General features: G+C 40.0%; 1 long non-coding RNA gene across 1 annotated transcript in view; it reads left to right on the top strand.

The window, feature by feature from the left end:
* Nucleotides 1-1719: 1719 nt before the first annotated feature.
* Nucleotides 1720-10356, top strand: part of LOC143677295 (uncharacterized) — a 177013-nt gene continuing 168376 nt past the window's right edge. Inside the window, exons 1-2 of the long non-coding RNA XR_013172497.1 lie at nucleotides 1720-1802; nucleotides 2052-2191. This is a non-coding gene — a long non-coding RNA (uncharacterized LOC143677295). The remainder of the gene's footprint in view (nucleotides 1803-2051; nucleotides 2192-10356) is intronic.

The raw sequence follows: 10356 nt of genomic DNA, 5'->3' as shown, positions 1-10356 counted from the left end.
TATATTTGTAAAATGACAATCCTGTTCTCGTTTGGATTCTACCACAATTATTAAATTTTTATGAGAATTTATGAAGATGCCCAAGGAATTAAAGGTCTGCTTGTGATAGCAGAGCTGAACTATAAGGCTATTTTTAAATAGCATTTTCAGCATATTAACTGTTGCTTAGATAACAGTCCTATCTTTTCAGGGCTTCTATTTGGGTTTAGCACCACAGCCTGCAAATTAATATAGTCATTATGCAGCAGAAAGCTGTATTACTTACCAGTTCATTATTGTTCAAATCAAAATTCATACTTTTCTGGGTCTCCCCAGGGTTATAAACTATATAGGAGAGGTTCATCCTTCTGTAAAATAAGCTCTCATGTTTCTCTCTCCTCTGTGTTCAAAGGACCAGCTGATCATATTACATTAATTTTCATATTAAAAGGTCCTAGCCCGAAGAACTAGAAGAGAGACCACCCTTTTGTGTTCAATCCTGCCATCCTCTTCTTCAACTCTTCCGTCAGCATAGGAGGTAGACAGAAGCCCTGATGTTTTGTCCTTTCCCGTTCTCAAACCATATAAATGACCTGGCTTCATTTTTAATCAAAGTACCAAGCCATCTCCTAATTTTCAGATAGTGGCTACTCCAAAAAGGATGCAGTCTGCAAACTTCTGCTCTGCTAAAATTGCTGCTCTCAAGAACCTGTACAGGATCTAGATGTTGCTGGGTTTTTCATCTAGCATGTGTGTTTTAGAGCGATCTGTAGTATGAGAGAGATTAGGAAGCCACAAAAAACAAAAGCAACAAATTCCAGGTTTTTTTTTTTTTCAAAATAGCACGTTTTAAACCAAAGGCAGCTTCCCACGTAATGTAACCAATTTTACCCATATTCTAGCATTTAGATTTTAATAAGCTTGACTAGCCAACAATTTATCTCAATGAACAAGGCCACACGTCGAGGCCAGAAGCTGAAATGTTTTTTTTTTTGAGGCCAAAATCTGAAATGTTTTTTTTTTCCTTAGAACTATGAGCAGGGATAGGAGGTGGAATTCTTGAGTTCAAAATGGATCGTACACTATTGTAACTGCTGAGCTGCAAAGCACACCCCCGCCCTCCCCCGCTTGCTAGCATTTGCCGCCTCCATTTTTACCTGATGCTCCCAGGAAGTTTTGAGAAAAATGAGTGTGGAAGGGTACAGACTAGAATCACAAGCGACACATCTTTCAGACGGAGCATTCTTCTTTTGTCTAGAATTTTTCAGCAGTCAAAGAAACAGACATGGTGTCTCTTGGGTACTCTCTGGATATAATCATTTCACTTCTACAACCTTGTAAGAGGCAGCTCTCGAAGTTTCCAGGAAAGGTGCTGCTGGCTCAGTTTATAGAATCCTACTGATTCGTGTTTTGGGGACAGGATTTTAACACCTTTTTGAAGCTGCCATGTGGTTATCTTAGCTGTGAACACATGATGCTCAGATGCTTCAATTGATCAGGACTCCACGTTCTAGGACACCACCTACATTTCAGCAAGCTTTATTTATTTTTTGATTGAATTGAATCATCAATGCGCTCTAGGGGTGGGCCTGTCAACATTGTTTTAGTTTCAGAATCCATATGAAGAGCATTTGTTTCTTGCTTAGACCATCCATGATCCCCCCATTGCTTTTATAGTACAGCTTTCTTATACTAAAGCTTTTTTATACTAAAACCTCTTGATTGTATTAGTTCCTTCTCTAGAAAGACAACAGTATGAAGATCCCTTCCAAAAAGCCAGGGAGTGATGTACTATCGTGGCCTATGAGACTGCTGTCCCACAGGTACGAGTTATAAGGCCGTACATCAGTTTAACTCGAATCATCTTTAAATTTATCCAAATGACAAACGCTCTCTTTAAGATGAAAGAAGAGTCAATTCAAGAACTCAAATTGCGCTGATGTGCCAAGACTCTGGTTTTTTATAGTTCTCCGTACATTAAAATACTTACGATTTCTTTTATCTTACTGCCCCAAGTTACAAGAAATGGAATTCTACTTGGGTTTCTCAACCTTGCAGTCTCTCATTTTCAGTTTAGAGTGGCTGCGTGGAGTTAACACTGAGGCACGCTACCTGTTTCCACTTCGACTCTGGGGCCTTGGAGGACAGCCAAACACATTTTTCTTCTGTGTGCTTTGCTATGAGGAAATCTCTTTTTCAGAGATCTTCTGTGGTAGGTGCTATTCTTTTTATTTACTAGGGAATATGAGAATCTATGAAAATGTAGGTCTAGCAAGATACGTATGGTATTGGTACAAATATAGATCTGGGCTAAATTCATTTTTAAATTAAGTTGGATTATTATTATTATTTTTTTTTATGGACTGACCTGGAATGTGGTTTATGAATCACTCATTTTCTAAAAGTATTTGTTCTTATTTTAGTGGAGATGGAATTGTGAGAACCGTGCAGGGTGAGAGACAATGTATCTTGTACAGTTTTATGTGCTTGCAAGGGGCAAATAAGAATTGGCCAGATCGGAGACAGGCCTTTCTGCTTTAGGGCTGCCACTTCTCCAGAATCTGATCGTACAAACTGATACTGTCTTCTCTTCTCACCTATTGTTAAGAGAAGGAAGAGACACAGACAATGGTTTGATGCAAACACATCTGTTAAAGAAACTGCTCACAGGCTGCATAAGGCTGGGGCTTGGTTTCTTTGTCCATGTAAATAAGGATACTATTCAAGACTTGTCTAAGTTTTCCACCTCCTAAAATAAATCCCATAAAATGGGTTGGCTTAACCACACCAGGAATTTATGGCTCATTTGCCTCTTTCCAGTGTTGGGATCTTCTGACTGGCCAGCAGTCTTTGGGGTTTCTTGGCTTTCCTATCACATGGCAATGGACTTGGTAGCGCTCTTTTTCTTCTGGATTCTGTTGACCTCCAGGTTCTGGCTGCTTCCTTGACTTCTCCTTCCATATCCAATTTACTTTGCTTACTAGGATTTTAACCATGTTGGATTAAGGCCCACCCCTAACAGCATCTTCAAAGGTCCTATTGACAAACAGGTTCACACTTGCATGACAAGGGGTTAGGACTTGAACATGTCATTTGTCAGGGACAGATTCAGTCCCCAGCAGGGCTCCCAAGGTTGTTGTGAGGCTAATCGTTAGGGCAAAGTTTTTAAAACTTGCCTGACACATAGTTAGCCCTAAATACATGTTAACTGTCATACTACTTCCACTAAGAATCATTGTCATTATGAAACTTCATGAAACTACTTTCTGGAGGTTATTGGTATTTTCACCAGAAGCTGCATCTTGAGTCAGACTACTTCCACTCCTTATCAGCTCTGTAACTTGCGGTGACTTCCTTAAACTCTGTATGTCTTGGTTTCTTTACCCATAAATGGAAATAATAATAGCTCGTGCCTTCTAGGATTGTTGGGTGATTAAATGAATTACCACACTTAAAGCACTTGTATTGCACCTAGTTCAGATTCTGTCATAAACCTGGATTAATAGTAGTAGTTACTGGTGCTATTTCATGCACATTCAAGTCATTTTGTCATCCCCACTAATTCTGAAATTCTTATTACTATATACTCTTGCAGGTATCTTATGAGTATCTTCTTTTTGCCGCACATATCACCTCTCTCATTTTGTGCTGGTTTCTGACCTACATCCACACCTTGAAATTTGCCTGAGATTTTGTAAGTTCTGGGTGAAGCTACAAAAAGATGAGACATTTTCCATATTCATTAAGCATCAGTTAATTACATAGATTACTAATTTCCTGTCATAGCCATGCTCATCCTTTTGGATTTGAGTGACAACAAGATTCTTTTGCTTTATCAACATGACTAAGTATCCCAAAAATTAATGAAAAGTTTAACTGGGGACAGGGTGCAAGGGTAGTTCAGCAGTAGAATTCTCGCCTGCCATGCAGGAGACCCGGGTTTGATTCCCAGTCCATGCACTTCCCAAAAACAATGAAAAGAAAGAGAAAACAAACAAATAAAAATTCAACAAATGGTGCTGCAATAACAGGATACTCACATGGAAGAAGAATGAAATGTGACCCCATCACACAGCATACAAAAAAAGAGAAAAGTTTAACTGAGGATATGCTTTCTTTTTTCTTGTAAAGATGGTAGTTAAGGGATGGGGTCCCATCAGAGAAAAGCAGAAGAGATGAGATATCTGTTCCAAGGGTAGCTTTGGGTGAAATTGACCCCTATTGTTCATTTACTCCACAGAGTGTTAAGTATGAGCCAGGCTTCTGGTATCTGTGATTTTCCTGATTAGAGAAACTGACAGTTACAAGTCTCTGAGTCATTCCTTCTTCTAATCTGTGTCTGGCCCAGAGTAGTTGCTCATTAATGTTTGGGGATCAGGCTTCTCATATTCTAATCAGAATTGTGCTTCCAGGGATTCATTTCAGAAGACATAACATGACTTTCAGGCTATATTCGAATCCCTGCAGTAAGCTCAGTGCCTCACTCTTCTCTCTTCTCATCTCTTTTATTTTCAAAATAGATGCCATTGAAGCTATGGAATCCCTAAGAAAGTAAATGGACTAGAGTCTATTCTTGGCTCTTCTGCCATTGTCTTGCTGTTTGGCAGTTCACTTGACCTTTCTTCCCTTCCTTTCCCCCTAAGGAAGATGCCTGCTGTGTGTAGACCCCATGGGGGCGTTGGGAGGATTTCATGAGTGAATACAACTATCTTGGCTTATAATATGATGCTGCCAAGTATTTTGAGGCACTGGATGAAAGATGCTGTGTGAAAGAGCATTGTTATTACATTTTGTTAAAAATATGGATCAAAGGCTGGCTATACAGTAAATGCTAAATGTTAATTATTGTTATAATATCATAACAAAGCAGATGCCAGAATGCTAGATCCCATGAGAAAACCTATTATAATAAGCCAGTGTGAAGTGTACACATTACAAAGATATTTGGCAAGGAGGCAGATTTGGTTTTGAAATCTCAAAGAATAACTAAGCCGAATAAAAAAAAAATAACTTTTAATGCAATGAAAAATATAAGTATCTTGACAACTCCTTAACATAAAAATAAGAAGCTGCCTTTTCCCCATAGAAAAGAGGCAGTATTATTGCTCTCATTCTCTTTTTTTTATCCCAAGCAGAAGATATATTTGTGGCATCCTTGGAAATAGGAAGGGAAAGAAAGCACTATTCTTTCATACAATGACCCCTAAAATAACTCTCTTTATGATAGAGATGAAATGGAGGAAATTTCTCAAGTTTATAGTAGAGCAATGAAAAAATCTATTTTTTTAAAGTTTAAATTAGCTCATTGGTATTGCCTGTTTCTCGTTCATTCCTCAAATCTATGTTCTATTTGATAACATTAGAGAATGGACTTCAGCCAGCATTCACAAGTGTTACCTACTTCTCTCAGCTCAAGTTATTCAAATATTTTCAGATCTAGAAAGAAGAGTACAACATACAATAGTTACTAGGAATAAGAGAAGGAAGAAAGAGAAGACATTGGAAGATGGGTTTAGAAAGAGAACTTTATCTTAAAAAAAACAAGGTCAAGAGAAAATAATTTCCATGCCCTTGTGCTTTTTAAGAATGGAGTGTGTGTGTGAACTCACCTGGCATACTAAATCCTTTTTTTCAGCATATTTCAAGTAATGAATAACCAACTCCTAGGGGAAAGCAAGAGCATATATTTGCATTGGGACACGTTTTACCTTTGGCGAAGAAAATAAGAAAAGGAGCACTGCACATTACCTTCAGCAGATAGTATTATGACCAGATTATAATTGTTATTATCTTGGCTCCATCTCCTTGTTTATCTGCCGTGACACCCACCCAACCACCCGCCTTCTGTAATTCATTCAACACTAACTTCAGATTTTTCCCTTTTATCTCTTTCTCCCTTAATCTAACTTTAAAAAATGCATCCATTATTAGAAATAAACCAGCACCATATCTGTTTGTTAATTGTGTCATGTGTGCTTTTGATGGAAGGGGAGAAAGTGGGAAATCAAACCTGCCAACTTATCTTGGATTTGAGTTGAAATGGGAAGAAATCTAGTTTTTGGTATTAAAAAAAAAATCTCAAAATGACTCTCACTAGAGTCCCAAGAGATTCACTACCCCTATGCCTATGCACTTGAAAGCTCAGAACAACCTCTAAATAATGCTTGTCTTTGAATTGAGGCAGTGGGGGCCTGTGTAAATGTGTGCTGCAACTAGGATTGTGGATTGCTTGGGTCTCTGGACTTTTTCCAAACTCAGTAGTGGCATTTATTATTTTCTCAGCTCCTGTGATGTCAAGGAAGTTTCGTGATAGTGCCTTGACAGCTGCTTGTTAAAAAATAAATTGGGTGCTGGTACTAAAAACCTTAGGACTGTCCCTATGATTCTGCAGGGAGTGAAGCCACAGGATGTGAGCCTAACAAGGTGAAGTGGATGAGCTGATGAGAAAACACAGGAATTAAGCCTGATAGGGGTCTTCACCCTCTAACCAGGTTTTTCCTTCCCACCTCTCTTAAACTGTAGCCTCTTCTAGGCAGATAATTCCCAAGAAAAGAGGCCCAGAGTTGCTGAAAAATGAAAGCCATTGAATATCTTTTTTGTCACCACAACTGGTAGTTCTCTCTTTCTCTGCTCTACAGAAATTGGTATAAAAATTAGGAACTTTATGATAATTTGGAGTTCTGATTCATAAGGAATTCCTTTCATTTTACAACAGACATTGCTGGTGAAAGAGGTGCCAGGCAGAAAGGGATATAAAGTTAGGTAAGACACAATCCTGCAACTTGGCCTGCTGAAAGCTTAGTAGGAAGTACAGCCATAGAAAAATCAAGAAGTGCAGAAGTATTATAGGGGCTAGGAGATAAGATAGTCTGGGATGGGCTAACTCTACTTGGAAGATGGAGGCCAGGAAAGATATTGAGAAGAACGACTTTTAATCTAGGTTTTAAAAGATAGGCAGATGTGTTCACCAGGAAGATGGGTTGGGGAAGAAACCAAGTGAGCAAAGATGTGACAGCATGAAACCACTGCTGATGTGGGGGAACTGCAGGAAGTTCTCTGTGGCTGGTGGCTTGCTTAAGGGGGTGTGGTGTGAATGGGTGGAGGTGGGCAGGAGAAAGGTCAAGTTGATGCTCTCATCAGGTTTTAGGATGGGGCTGAGCGGCTTGGGCTTTTTGCTCAACAGCAATGTTTCTCACACAAGAACATGTATGCATACTATCTGGTATTTTATTAAAATGTAGATTTGGATAAGACAGGTCTGGGGTAGGCCAAGATTCTGTATAACTAACAAACTACAAACTTTTAGGTGATGCCTGCATTGCTGGTCTAGAGGCTATACTTTGAGAAGCAAGGACAGGCCAATTGCTCTGAAATCAAGTTTTGCATTAGAATCTCCTGAGCAGTCATTTAAAAGTATGGATGCCAGGGTTCCACCAAAGACCAATTAAATTAGAACTTAGGGTGAGGGCTGGGCCCTAAGTACCCTTTTTTTAAAGCCCTCCCAATGAGTCTAAGTTGAATCTGAGTTGAGAATTCCTTGATACTAAAGAGTTTCGTATAGAAGAAGGTATAGAGGGTATAGAGAAGAAGGTATAGGGTATTCAGCTGTGTTTTGGACATATTGCTTTTGCCAGTGCTGCATGAGTGAACTGGAGCAGATGCACAGACCTACATTTAGACATGGGGGGGGGGGTAACAGTTAGGAGGCTCCTGAAATACTCTAGATGGAATGGCAAGGATGTGAGTGAAGGTAGTAAAAGCAGAGGTAGAAAAGATGATACAGTTGTGAGGGCTTTAGGAACACAGATGTCATAGGATTTGGAGGTTAGCTGATTATGGAAGGCAGTGGTAAAGATAAAATTAAAGATAACTGGTTTCTGGCCAAGCTAACTGGTTGAATATCATTTCTTGAAAAAATGGACAGGGCATCCAAGAATAAATGCTGGTAAAAACAAGATTCTGTGGGAGAAGTGAGATTCCAGCTCAATCTTGAAATGAAGTGAAGGATAACTGTTTATATGGTGGTGGAGGAGGGGTAAACTAGGGCTGAAAAAGTACACGTTAACCAGTCATGAAGACTAAAAAGTCATAGTGACACAAAGGAATGCCTGTCCAGTGATAGGGTTTCACACAATAATAGGCTGTGGGGATGTGCAGTGATTTGAGGTGTGGGTGAGCTCACCCAGGCCAGGGTTCCTGGAACCACACCATGCAGATGGCTGCTACTGAATATGGCACTCCTGGGACGCAAGAGATAACTTGCAAATACATGAGAAGTCTTGCCAAGCCTTCATTTTTTTCTTTCCATGAAACTGGGAATGGTGGTACAGCAGAGGAGGAGAAAACAAAGTGGCATTTATTCAGCACCTTCCATCTGCCAAGCTCTGAGCTAGAGTAGGTTGTATTGTCATTCTTGTTGTACTTGTAAGGTTCAAACAGGTGAAGTGCGTACTCAAGGACACTCATGTACTGCTAGAGAATGGCCAAGGAAGATAAACACCTAAGCCTGCTTGATACTTTAATGTTTCAGCTCCACACATAAAGAGCTTGGAAGTCATCACTTCCATCTTTCGATAAGAAAGAGCGAGATGAACTGAACGGTGATGACTCTTCTTGGAACCATTGAGAACTGAGGTCTCAGGGCAGTCAGCCACACTGAAATCTGGAGAGACAGGTCCATTGTCAAAAGTTACAGCGCCTGAGACAGAGCAGAAGTCAGTGAATGCCATAACACAGGTGATGGGAGGGGACACAGGAACTTCACCACAGCTCAATAATGAAACCTTATCCTACATGGTGGGGCGGGGGTAATTCCACCTCACTCCAGCCCCCTCAGGCTTACTGCTTCACATAAGGCAAAACAAACAAACAAACAAACAAAAATAACCAAACGTAGTTAAGAAGGGACACGGCTTTAAAGAAATAGACTGAGATAGCTGCAGCAGAAGGTAGGAGACAGGAAAAAAAGAAGCTATACTCTCGGAGAAGCTCAGCTTATGAAAAACCCAGGCCTACAAAAAGATCGACTCAGTGAGATTGTAGGATGCCCTTTTCCACATTCTCCTATACACCAACAAGTAACACACACTACACACAACCAGACTCCTAGCAAGATTAACATAAACCTAAGACTTTTCTCTTTGATGTCAAAAGCTAATGTTGTTCCCACTAAAAGAATGCCCACAACTTACTCTACCAAGTTATTTCAATGGCCAACCAAGTCTTTTTAAATTGCCAAAGCAAAGGTCAAACGAAACTCAACCAGCCTCAAGAATTTCATTAGCAACACTATGTTTGCTGTTTGTTGAGGTCTAACCATGTTCTCGACACACGTTATCTTATTTGATTCTCATTTATTGTAATAATTTTCAGTTTATTGATAAGGTTCAGAAAGGCGAAGTCACCAGTCAAAGTTCAAGGAGTTAATGATTATTGGAGCCAAACTGGGAGCTAGATTTGCTGGTCTCTAAAGTTCATGCTTTTACTACTGTACCATGCTACTTTAGTACTTTTGAGACTAAAAATTATAGAACCAAAATTTTGATCCATGTTTTATCTTTACCTCTGATGTTTAGGCAAATCCATGGCATAAGTCAATCACTGGTAAAAGGGACAGAGAGCCTCAAGCGTAAGAAAATATTTTGCAATGAAACTGACAAAAGCAGGCTTTTTCTCCCAATAGGGGTTGGTGCCAAAGAAATAGTGGGGGACACTGTCTTGGAGAAAGAGAGGCAAGATTTTCCAGCACTGGTTGCCAATTATTGACATTTTGTGACACTTCATTAAGCAGAATCAAGGGCTGGGCTTTTCCTCAGGAGGAACACTCTTTGTGTAGATTCATTGTCCCTGCTGTCAGAATGTGTGGGAGTTGCCCAAGTCTGTTTAGACCATGGGCAAAAGTCAGACCCACATAGCTTTAGCTAGCTTTTAGGATTTTTCTATTGAGAATGCTGCAAGGAGAAAAACAAATCACAACATTTTTATGAGCACTATTTAACCACTCATCTTGAGAGCGTGTGATGCATGGGATTTCAGGAGTAAAGAGCAAGAGGGTTAATATTTTTCTTAAAGAGACCAAAATGGGAATTAGAGGACTCAGGCCTTCAGCATTAGATTCTTTAGGGATAACCAGGAATAGCACGGGGAGAATCTAGGAGCAAGGGCTGCTGATAATTTTACATGCAACTATCTGTTTGTTTTACTGGTTATCTTTCTTCCTCACTGGATTGCCAGTTTCATTAGCAGGGGCCACCATGGCTGGTGATGGCCGAGTAGTAAAGTGAAGGGTGTTGAGCTGTGGGCAGCGGGGCCCAGTGAGCTAAGGTGGGCTGGGGAAAGGAGGAACAGAGGCAGGAATGCTGAAGCAGGGGTAGTGGC

The sequence above is a fragment of the Tamandua tetradactyla genome, chromosome 3, assembly GCF_023851605.1.
Source record: "Tamandua tetradactyla isolate mTamTet1 chromosome 3, mTamTet1.pri, whole genome shotgun sequence".
In the NCBI taxonomy this organism is placed as follows: Eukaryota; Metazoa; Chordata; class Mammalia; order Pilosa; family Myrmecophagidae; genus Tamandua; species Tamandua tetradactyla.
Note: the sequence above shows the minus strand (reverse complement) of the source record. Positions and strands in the feature narration are given on the sequence as shown.